Below are 12,804 nucleotides of genomic sequence, written 5' to 3'. Positions count from 1 at the left end.
AAAAAAAAAGATTTATGAAGAGTCAACATGCTTTTTTCAAATATGTCCTGTTGGTGTTTCCTTTAAAACTTCTTTCTTTTCTCTGAGTTAGGAAAAAACCCACAACCAAAACAACTACTTCAATGACTCTCTTTTCTTTCTTTTCTTCTTTTTTTGTGGGAAGAGGGTTAAGACTAGCCCACCTCCCTTCCCTTTCTCCAAAAAAAAAAACCAAAAAATATAATTTTTTTAAACAAAGAAGCAAATTTAAGCAAAACAAATCCATTTACTTGTCATGTCAAAAAATGTATCTTTTCCTGTATGTTGTGTCTATCATCTTTCTTTCAGGAGGTGAAGAGTATGCTTCATCAGTCATCTGGAATCATGGCTGGTCATTACATTGGCCATTCATTCATTCAAAATTGTTTTCTTTTAATAATGTTGTTACTGTGTATTTTCTAGTTCAATTTATTTTACACTGTGTCAGCTTGTATGTCTTTCTAGGTCACTCTGAAACCAATCTTTAGTTATTTCTTACAATGCTTTATTGTATTCATTCATATACTTTGTTCAGATAATCCTTAATTTATTAATACTCCCTTCATTTCCATTTGTTACAAGATGAGATTTGTTTTAAATCTTTTTGCAGATGTAGTTCATTTCCTCATTTGTTTAGGGCAGTGATGATGAACCTTTTAGAGACCATGTACCATGCCCTGCCCCTCCTAGAGACCTAGACCCTTCTTACTACAGATAGGGGAGGGAAAAAGGTAGGGGAGGAACTCGAGTGCTCTGCTCCAGGGAGGGAGTAAGTGCTTCAATTGGGCTGCTGGGCAGAGGGACTGAGAAGCTTTGTGGGGAGGGGGAAAGGAGCAACTCCACTTGAGTCCTTCTGCCTTTCTAGTAACTAGCTCTTGTGGGCCATGGCAAATGTGCCCAAAAGAGAAGTCTCTGCATGCCATCTCTGGCACCTGTGCCATAGGTTCACCACCAGAGCCTTAGGGTATTAGGTCTAGTTGTGATACTTCTGAGTCAAAAAGTAATACAATTTAGTGATTTTTTGGTTATTATTCCAAATTGCGTACCAATTCATAGTTCCATACTAGTGTCCTTCCATAGATATTATTCTTTTTGTCATCTGTGCCAATCCAATAGGTTTAAGATGCTTTTTTTTTAGTCATTACTAACTCACTTAGTGATCTCATCAGCTCCTATGAGCTTATTTATTATCTCTGTGATTATGATCTCCATACCTTCATACTCTGTGATTATGATCTCCAGACCCTAGCTTCTCTCCTTAACTACAGTCTCAGATCATCAACTACCTTTCACACATATCAACCTGGATGTCTTTGGGCATCTCAAACTCAATTTGTCCCCACTCCTTAGTACTACCCAGGGCCTCACAATTCTCTCACTGACCCAGCCTTCCTAACTCAGTGTCATCCTCAAATATTCACTCTCATTTAGTCCACATAGCCAATCTGTTGCCACTTCTACTTCTATAGAATCTCTCATGTCTTTTTCTATGTCTATGTGTCCCTTTCTCCCTATTCATAATCACACAGCTCAAGCCCTCATCACCTGTTATCTGGAATACTGCAATAGCTTTTTAACTTGTCTCAGGCAGTTGGTGGCATAGTGGATATACAGTGATGTGTCAGAAGTAAGGAAAACCTGGTTCAAATTTGGTTTGAGTCATTTACTGGCTATGTGATCCTGTGCAAGAGTCATTTATCCACTGTCTGAATTTCCTTAGCTATAAAATAGGAATAAGAATAGTACCTATTTTGCAGGGCTACTGATAGGGTCAAATGATTTGTATTTTTTTTTTTTTTTTACTAAAACCCTTACCTTCCGTCTTGGAGTCAGTACTATGTATTGGCTCCAGGGCAGAAGAGTGGTAAGGGTAGGCAATGGGGGTCAAGTGACTTGCCCAGGGTCACACAGCTGGGAAGTGGCTGAAGTCAGATTTGAACCTAGGACCTCACGTCTCTAGGCTTGGCTCTCAATCCACTGAGCTACCCAGCTGCCCCCATGATTTGTATTTTTTAAGATGCTTACCTAGCACAGAATCTGGCACTTAGCAATCTCTATCATTAAGTACCTAATAAATGTTTGTTGACTGACTGAAGTGAATCTCTGGAGTTGTTTTAATTTACATTTCTCTAAATGCTTATTTCCCCCTCCTACAATCCATCTTTCATTCAATGGCTACAAGGTGATTTCTCTAAGCTTACTTTTGACAAAGTCACCCTCTGATCAATGAGTTTTAGTGGGCAATAGACTCTTTCATCAGGATCAAATATAAATGACTCTTTTAGGCACTTAAAGCTTTTATAACACAGCTTTTTCTCTGCCTTTGCACTAGCTGCTCATCAAGTCTTCAATGCTCTGCCTATCTAACTTGGCCTCCTCTGTTTTCCACTGGAGGCCTTGCCTACCTCCAATTTCCTCCCTACTAATACTTTCTCTCAAAATGCCTTCCATATACTCTATATATTTTATGTCTTTTAAGATCAAATTTTATATTAAAATGGACATTATTTATTAGTTATGTTAGTTAGAGTAGCTAGATGGTGCAGTGGATAAAGTGCTGGGCCAAGAATCAAGAAGATTTCTCTTTTTGAGTTCAAATTTAGTCTCAGACACTCATTTTTTTTAAATTTATATGTGTAACCCAAGGCACGTCATAATCCTATTTGCCTCAGTTTCCTCATCTGTCAAATGAACTGGAGAAGGAAATGACAAACCATTTCAGTATCTTTGCTAAGAGCATCTCAAATTGGGTCATAAGGAGTTGGACACCACAGAAATGAATGAACACGAGCAACAACAAAGTTAGTTACTTTATTAGTTGCAAGATAGTTATGGAGTTAAAAGTTAATTCATTACATGAGGTCACTTTCATTTCTCAAGGTTCTTAAAGGCAAGGATGATTTTTGTCCTCATTTGTATACTTAGCACTTAGTCCAGTATCTGGCCCATATTATGTGGCTAATAAATGTTTGTTGACTGACTAAAGCAAATCTCTGGAGTTGTTTTAATTTGCCTTTCTCTAATGATTAGTGATTAGAAATAATTTTTCTCATTTGGCTTTTGATAGCTTAGATTTCTTTCTTTGGCAACTTCTTGTTCATATCCTTTGACAAATTTCCCTTCAGTAATAATTATCACTCTTAAATTTTTGAAATAGTTCTTCATAAATTTTATTGCTTCAACCAGGGTTTGAACTGATATTCTCTAGCCCCAAATTCAACTTTATTTACCTTGCACTATGGATGGCTAGACAATTTTAACTGTATTGGTTTTATTTGTACAAAAAAACTTTTCAACTTTATGTGCTCAAAATTATTTATTTTCCCTTCTGTCATTCCCTTTTCCCCTTGCCTGGTGGGATGGTCTTCTATAAAACTAAAAGATTGGGGGCAGCTGGGTGGCTCAATGGATTGAGAGCCAGGCCCAGAGATGGGAGATCCTGGGTTAAAATCTGGTCTCAGACACTTCCTAGCTGTGTGACCCTGGGCAAGTAACTTAACTTCCACTGCCTAGCCCTTACTACTCTTCTGCCTTAGAATCAATATAGAGTAAGAAGGAAAGAGTTTTAGAAAAAAAATGACTAAAAGATGGTTTCTTTCTTGCTATTTATTTATGATATGACCTTGTACATATCTAGATCATGTGTCCATTTGGTATTTATTGCTTTATATGATATGAGATGTTGGTCTAAAACTAATTTTGTCAAGCTGTTTTCTAGTTTTCCTAGTGATTTTTTCTGAATAATGAGTTCTAACTGAAGAAGGTATGGTCTTTATCGAATATGCTTATTTTGTTCCTTTGCTTCTGAACGTTGTTTGCTAATTTATTTTGCTGACCTACCTTTCTATTTTTTAAAAAACCAGTACCAGGTAGTTTTGATAATTGTGGCATTTTAATATAATTTTAAATCTGATCGCAAGACCCCTTTCCTTCCTACTTTTATTATTATTTCTCTTGAGAATCTGGATCTTTTGTATTTCAGAATACTCTAGTTATGCTTTTTTCCCCCTTACTCTCTGACGTAATCTTTGATATAACACTGCATAAGTAAATTACTTTGGATATTATTAATTTTATTACACTGACTCTGATTTTATGTTTTAATCCGTAAATGCAGTTTTAGATTATGCTTCAAGCAATCTTGATCGACATACAAAGTTGTAGCACCCAATTTTCTCATACCTGGTTATAAGTTTCCTTGATGGCACCTTTCTTTTCTTGCCATTCAAATGGCAACACAGTTAATTCAACCTCCAGATAAGCTTGTTTCAAGAAAGACTTGGAATAACAGAAAGTTAGATCTGGAAGACACCTCAGGGATCAACTAATCTGACCGCCTTGTTTTATAAGGAACTGAGTGGGAAGTGACCAGGTCAAGGACCTTGGTGATAACTGTCATTGTTAGAACCTAGGTTTACTGTTTCTTAAGTCAGTGACAGCCCTGAGTTTTTCCATTTTTGACAAATATTTGTTTTTTATTCTAAAAGTTGCTTTATTAGACTTATTTGGAATTTATCCTGTCCATAATTGTGCAAGCCTCCCTCTTAACTTGATGTACCCTGTATGCTACAGGAACTTTTCAGTAGAATTTGAAGGGAACTTAGAGATCAGCTATCTAAACCTTTTCATTTTATAGGTACAGAAACTGAGACCAGAGGGGCTGGAGTAATTTTCCTGAGTCACAAAGCTGTAAGTGGCAGAACCGGGATTTGAAATGAGATTCCCTAATTCAAAATTTAACTGTATTTACTCTTCTCTGTGGATAACCAATCTACTAATCAATAAATATTTATTATTTCTAATAGGCACTGAGATATATAAAAGTATGAGGCTTCATGAAGCTTACATTCTACTAGGTTTAATAAAATTTTATTCTATGGATTTAATAAACATTCTTTCAATTCTAATGTGTTAACATAGGAAACACGGAAGAACCAAGATACTGGGTTTCTGTTTATTAAATTGGCAACATTAATAGATGAAAGATACTGATTTCATTTTTTTAAGAAAAATTTTAAAAATTATGTAATCCTTACTACCCACCTCCCACCCCCATGCAAATCTCTCTAAGCAATGGCTACATTTGAAGATGGGTTCTTGGGCTCCAATAATTTTTCAATATAATTTCAACTTTCTGTCATTTTTCTCCTGACACACAGAATTTCTAATTACCAAGTACTTTACAGCTGATGAGTACAGCTGTTCTTTTTAGAAATGGAGAGGGCTTTTATTTACTTAAAAAAACTGTAATTTTGGTAAAATTTCTATAGTGTTCAGCCTATTCCACTGGCCTCTTGTTCTGTAAAGCCTCACCCAGCACTGAAGCAAGACCTGGGAAAACCTAGTCCTGAGACTGATGGTTAATTGTGCTAATCCTATTTTCCAGATATGGAGCCAAGGAAACTTCTTTTGCTGTAATACCCCGCGAGGGAGAGACTATCCAAGTAAACTTGTGTATTGGCCTAAAATAATTGGCTTTTATTACTAATCCCAGTGTTACCAAAGAATGAGTAGCTGCTTTGTAGTAAACTGAAGAAATATGAAAATGGTACTTGACATTCAAGCCCCTTACCCCCAGCCAAATAAAATAGAGTGAAAATGTAGGCTGGGGGTAAAACAAGACATAGTTTGTGTCAGTCAACAAGAGTGCCTAGGCTAAAGAAAAATCTAGATGGAATAATATTGTAACCTTGGAATTTGGGAGAGGCTACCCATAATATCTTGATACTCAAGCTCTTTATTTTTAATTGAAAAGATACTAATAGCAAAAATATATTCCACCCACGTATGTCTTATCAGGGAAATAAAACTGCAGGCAAACTGCTCCCCAACTGGAGAGAAACTAGGCTTCTCTTTCCTGCTTGATCCACTCTAGTGACCCCATGGAATAGCAAGAGTATGGGAACAAAGGATTCCATGAGCAACCAACCATGTTGTGTGGTTGGGAGTGCCTCGCCCAGTACTTTAGTAGATGCTTAATGAATGATTAATGAATTGAATTGGCAGAGGTGATAGCAGATGATGCTCTTCTATTGCTGTGGCTTGGAAAATGTACAATCTTGTGGCCTTTTTAGTACAGCAATTTATATTCATTCACTAAATATAGCATAGTGTATAGGTGGCACCGTGGATAGAGCATTGGCCTTGGAATCAGGAAAACTCATCTTCATGAGTTCAAATCTTGCTTCAGTAACATATCAGCTGTGTGACCCTGGGCAAGTCATTTAATCCAATATGCCTAAATTCCTCATCTGAAAAATGACCTAGAGAAGGAAAATTGCCAATTAAGTTCCAAATGTGGTCACGAATAGTCATGCATGACTGAATAATAGTGTTATTATAATAGAGAGTTAATCTCTGAGCCAGGAAAAAGACAGGTTCAAATTTTCCCAATGTCAAATATTGGTTCTGTGGCAGTAGAAAAACACTTGAATCTCTCAGTAATCTAGGTGAGAGGTATCAAATGCCCAGCCTGCCCTTTGGGAAATATTTAATAGCATAAACAAAAACACAATAAACCTTATGTAACACTTTTTTAAAAAACTAAATCAATAGACACCCACAGGGATACTTAAGTATGGATTACTGGTCCTCATTTCCATTTGAGTTTGATTCCACTGGCATAGGTAACTCTCTCAAAGACTATAAATTATAGAGAATCTACAAACTTGAGGTGATAGAGGATTATGGGATTTCCTATAGCAGGTCCAGTTCCTATTCTGGGCAGGAGAATAAGGACAGAAGGAAGACCCTGTTCTTATCCTTACTGAAAAAACTGTCTAGGAGACGAGTAAAATATATTTATAAGTAAACACACTGCAAAATGGAATGTAATGGTAAGAAAAGTAAAAACGGTGAGCTCTGAGTGTTCTTAAAAGGAAAATCCTAATAAGATAATATTACCTGGATTTAGAGTTACTATAGGATGCAGTGAGAAAAGGAATCAAAGAAGGCTTTATTTGGCATTTGATACCTGTCTGACCTCTGGCAAATCATTTCCTTTCATAGGGTCACCATTTCCTCATATATAAAATGAAGGGGTTGGAGTAGATGACTTCTGAAGTCTCTCTTAGCTCTAATGTATGATACTAGGAGTCCTGGGAACTGGGCCTTGAAGAATAGGTAAGATTGAAATGATTAGAGATGAGGAGGAGAGAAGGTTGGAATTTCAGGAAGAAAGAATCATGATAATAAAGGTGCCAAAGTGTGAAAGCAAATAATAATATTCAGGGGATGGCAAGTAGTCCAGTTATTCTAACTTTTAAAAAGTCAATAAATCATTTGTAATACTATTCATATAGATCAAAATTATAGTTGAAAAATCAGTTTTGACCTTATTCTGAAACTGATATCTTTAATGCTTAACTGGAAAATTTAACTGGGATTCATCAGAGCCTAGTTCTAGAAGACAAAATGGAAACTAAATCATCTGGTTCCAGAGTTAACACTGAGAACGTTTTTGTCACCTTCACTCCCTTTGTTGCATTTATTAATTCTCATCCAGTTGTCATTTTAGGGGAAACTTTGACTGAAATGCTCTCAATGTTAAGAACAGAAAAATCTGTTCCCATGTCATCTTTAAACCTTTTTCTACTTTTCTTTTTTAATTGAGAGATTGAATAAGATTACCTGTCCATTTTCCTCCTCTCCCTCTCTGCTGCTCCTCGCCCCTTTCATTCCTGTTAAATGGAACAGTAATTTGGGAGGTAAGAAATAATTCAGTGGATGGTATCTTTTTAATATGCATTTAGCAGTTTCCTTAATGTAAATAATGATTCCCTTTCCCCCACCATCCAGTAATTTGCCTTTGAAATATTTTAACCTTAGTAGATGGTGGAAAAAATATAGGGTCACTTTTCGAACTTTATGCTCGGTGGGGCTCAAGTGAGTCCCACTTAAATGACCCCTGTTGAGACTTTGCAGTATACACACACACACACACACACACACACACACACACACACACACACGAACATGATTTCAATCTCTTTTGGGTTTTGGCGCCATTCACATCCCTCTAATCTGGCATGCTTGTAAAAGAGTTCATGAATTCCCAGTTTTCAGAAATCCAATGAACAGTTGCCATTAGAAAAAAAAAGACCTGTATTCATAGCTGGTAATGTGATCATGAATCAAAGACTCAAAGACTTGAAAGGGACCTCAGAGGTCATCTAATCCAACTTCTCACCCCATGCAAGAATTCCCTCTACAATATCCAGACCAGCTCTAATACCTCCAGTGACAAAAGAACTCTTTTTCTAATGAGGTACACCATTTCATTATTAAACAGCTCTAGTCCTTAGAAAGTTCTGCCTTAATGTGCTTAGATAATATGCACATTTTATCATAGACCTGTGTGTGTGTGTGTGTGTGTGTGTGTGTGTGTGTGTGTGTGTGCATATGCCAGTGTGCCTTAACCCAAAGGAGAAATTTGAATAATGGCAACTTCAAGATCAATACCCTGAGATTTTTTGGTTTTCTTTTGCCCTTGTTTTTCTTTTGCCCATTTGGGATCTTTTAGGCCCCTTCATTTTATAGTCTAAATGGTTGCTTATAGTGGCCAACAATGGCCTGCTTTGCCTATGAATCAGTACTCCTAGTGCCCATATGGTTAAAAAAAATCCAAATAAAACAACTCTTGCAAGTTATAGGATCATAGTTCAAGAGCTAGATGGATCTCAGAAGTTATCTAGTGTTCTTCCCTCAGTTTTGTAGTTGAGGAAACTCAAGTTTTTGTTTAAGATCACACACTGAACAAATATTAAGAGACATAACTCGAGCCCATCTCCTTAAACTTCCAAGTTAGATCTCTTTCCCACTAATCTATATGCTCACTTTTCCTTTCTGGGCCTCAATTTCCTCATGTGTAAAACTAGGGCATTGGATATGAGGATCTCTAGTGAGATTTTAGACCTTAAAGATCTAAAATTTTGTAATTCTGTCATTGCTAAATGAAATAACCAAGAATTCATATGATTATAATGGTAGTTTACAATTGCAGAGCACTTTTTACATATTTGATCACAACAACATTGGGAGGAGATGCTATTGTTATTCTCATTTTGCAGATGAAGAAACTGGCAGAGAAAGATAAAATGACTTGTCTAGAGCCACCCAGATAAATATCTGAGGAAAGACTTGAATGAAAGTTTTCCTGATTCTATCTACTTACCACTTATTTGCTCTATAAATTAACTGCACACAGAATCTCCTTGCCTCAACTTAATGACAAAAAGCAAAAAATAAAAAGGAAATATCTAAAATACAAGGTGCTTTCCCCAAAAGTATACATCTACTCAAAGCAAATATCTTTCTTTCCTTGACTTATCCTGACCACAATAATACTAGCTAGTATTTGTGACACTTTAAGGTTTGCAAAGAGCTTGAAAAATATTATCTCATTTTAGTCTCTCAACAACCTTGAGAGGTAGGTGTTACAACTATTATCCCTACTTTCCAAAAGAGGAAACATGTAGATAGAGATTAAGTCACTTGTCTTGGATCATACAGCAAGTGAAAGAGGTCAGAATTTGAACTTGGGTCTTCTTTCCTGTGTGATCTACTTGTCTTGTTTATTATTCTACTTTACCTTGTGTCTGAAGCCCATTTTTCAAATCTGGCACTATATTGAGGAAGCAGGAAGGAAATGATAGAAGAAGGTAGGTCCAAAAATGCTTTCTCCTTTATTCTAAAGAAGAAGTACAAATTCATATGTGCAATTATTGAAGGGTGAGGATAATACTGGTCTCTCAACAAATTTCAACATGGATAATATGGAGTATATGGAATAGAGAACTATTAGAGAATTTGTGCCTCTATTCTCAGGGTTACCTCAAACACAATGATTAGTTGGGAAATTGAAGGTAATAACAAGAGACATATTTATATAACACTTTTTATTTGCAAAGAAATTTCTCCACAGCTAACCTATTTTTTATTTTTTATCAAATGGAAAAAAAAGAACTTTAATTATTTTTGTACAATCAAAGTTTCTGGACCTGCTTTTCACCTAGTGTACCCTGCTCCTCTCCATCTCCACATCCCAGGCCTGCAGCTCCACCCCCTAGCCCTTTTGTCCTAGGGGTGGGTAAGGGCTAGGTGGAGGATGACCTTATTCCTGAAGCTTGCACCTGGTAAGTTGGGTCACTGGTCTACCCTCCCCAGAGTCCCAGCGCCATTGAATCCCCAAAGCCTTCATATTGGCCTTGGGCCCTTTCCTTAAATGGAACAACAAAGGAGGAGGGACTTGGGATAGATGTGGTATCTGGGGATGGGGACATGGCTGTGGTCACCCCGTACTGGCTCAGCCACTAATTAAAGCTTGGATCCATATGTCCATCCCATCACCTATTAATCACTGGTGCCCTGTAGGAGGTAGGTAGTACAAGTATGGGAACACAAGATTTTTCCTGATTTTACAAATAAAGAAAAGAAGATTTTGATAGATTAAACAACTTCCAGAAGTCATCCGGTGAATAATTCAATAAAGTCTTGACTAAAACCCATGTCTTTAAGGATACAGATATAGGGTACCAACTGGTCTTATTTTTAAATTAAAGGGATAGGGCCCCTAGGAGGTGACTGACTATATTTCTGGGATTACCTTTAGACCTTTGAAGTGGATTTTGACCTTTGGAATGATTTTCTAAAATTATTTTGCATATAAAATCTCACAGATAAACTCCACATTGATTATCTAGGAGAGGTCAATTAACCAGCCAGTATTAATCAGTGTTTAGAAATAGGTTTTACCAAGGTAGTGTAATAAGGAAAAATTGATAGAAAAGACTGAAAATACATTTTCCTATGAGTACATAGGTGAAAGCCCAGGGAAAGGGGGCTCCAGTTTAGAAAGCACATAGAACAAAGATATAACTTCCAACTCCTGGTTGGATGGAAGTCTTCTCCCTTAGTGGAGTCCTCATGAAGTTTCTCTGGGTTGTTTGTTGCTCTCTCCTACACCCGCAGGGTGGGGACCTTTGCAGTCTTGGAGATGTATTTTTCTCAGTGTGTTTGGTTTGTCTTCTCAGTTTCTGGATATATTATTGTTACTGGTTCATTTTCTCTTATAACATTGCCAATGAGATAGGGAAAGGGAATATGTGTGTGAGATTTCCTCTGAGCTCAGTCTCCCTCCTCAGACCTTTCACTCTCTTGTTCAAATGCAAAGGATTCTGACTTTTCAAAATATTCCCCAACCCCTCCTCCCTGTTCCCTTTACTTACTGACTCCTTGCTGCCCTCCCTTTCCCCAAGCAGTTGCTATAATCCTTCTATTAGACATCTAGGTGCAATACTTTGCCCAATTCTTTCAATAAATCTTGATATACTTTTTATGATCTTATTTTATTCAATGACTCCAAGGACTTCATTACTTTCCACCTTTATTAACTAGGTTTTTAGTACCTGATTTTATGTTGTTTCATTTATTGTTTCAACAAGAATTTTTCACAGTCTACTTTACATATTTGATTTACTGACTCTAGAATTCCATCAAAGAGACTTTTTACTTGATAAAGAAACGTATTAGGGCTTAGAACATTCTCATTTTATGTAAGGTACCCTTCACTTAACCGAGGAATCAAATTTGTGAGACATTTTTCTGTGTGTAATTCTTATGCCAAAGATTCTCAGAATCCAAAGGGACTGGGCATACTTTGGGGGTATTTTACTCTTTTGGCTCACAGACATATCAAAGAAAATATATAGATTTCATGCCCACGTATATACCAGTTCTCCACCTATGAACATACTTAATATCTCGAGGGATTTGAAATGTTCTTGATGTGGGTATTTACTCCATTGGCAGAGCCATAATACATGTAGGCTTTTTCATCTTTGAGATTCTTGTTTGTATTCTTCCATAAATACTCTTCTGCATATCCACCTAGATGGGAGAAGCCTTTTTCTGCCTTTTTCTTGGTCTTTTACATTTCAAGAATATAAGAATTTATTTAGGCTATCTGTAACTTTTACCTTATATGTTTCATCAGACCAGATCACCTCCCTTTTTTATATACATTTCTTCAGTGATATCCCTTATGTCACTTTTTGACTGTACACAATCATTGGATATACACTGAGTTTATTTGTATCTACCACGTGTCTCTTCATTACCTGTTGGGTTATGTGAAATTTAATTCCTTGTAGATTGTGATATTCCAATATTAGCAACCTTAGAGCAAAACCAGAAAAATTAGGATGAAAAGATGGATCATTGTACCAGGAAGAGGCCTTGGAAAAATTAAAACATAGCACAATTTCCTAAATATGATGTACCTTTACTCTTTCTCCTATTCAGTTATGAGCCCAACTCATTTCCATTGGGAATGCCTCTCTCAAATATATGAATTTATAAAGGAACTTAATGAACTGGCCATCAACTTGCATATCCTGATTTGAATGAAGGGCATTTTCTCAACCATTTGCTTTTCCTATATGAGATATTAGACTGATTAATTTTCAATAACGATGAATCTCTTTGAAGTAGACATGCAATATTCTGAGCTTTGATTCATTCAATATAGCTCCTATGAACAAGAACTCTTAGAAGACCTCAACATCCATAGGAAATTTCTCTTCCATTTCTTCCTTGGAAACACTCGGCTCAATAATTGTGGCAAAGACTATTTATGAGTATGTCTTCCTGCTCTATGTATCATTGACAATCAGGAACCACTGAACAAATGTTCTCTGTGGTTAAATTTGTTAGGGAAACCACATTAGGATCATAATTCTCTGAGTTTTTCAGATATAGAGGTACAGACACATTACACAGTGGATAGAA

Source organism: Gracilinanus agilis, chromosome 2, assembly GCF_016433145.1.
Source record: "Gracilinanus agilis isolate LMUSP501 chromosome 2, AgileGrace, whole genome shotgun sequence".
Taxonomy (NCBI): domain Eukaryota; kingdom Metazoa; phylum Chordata; class Mammalia; order Didelphimorphia; family Didelphidae; genus Gracilinanus; species Gracilinanus agilis.
Note: the sequence above shows the minus strand (reverse complement) of the source record.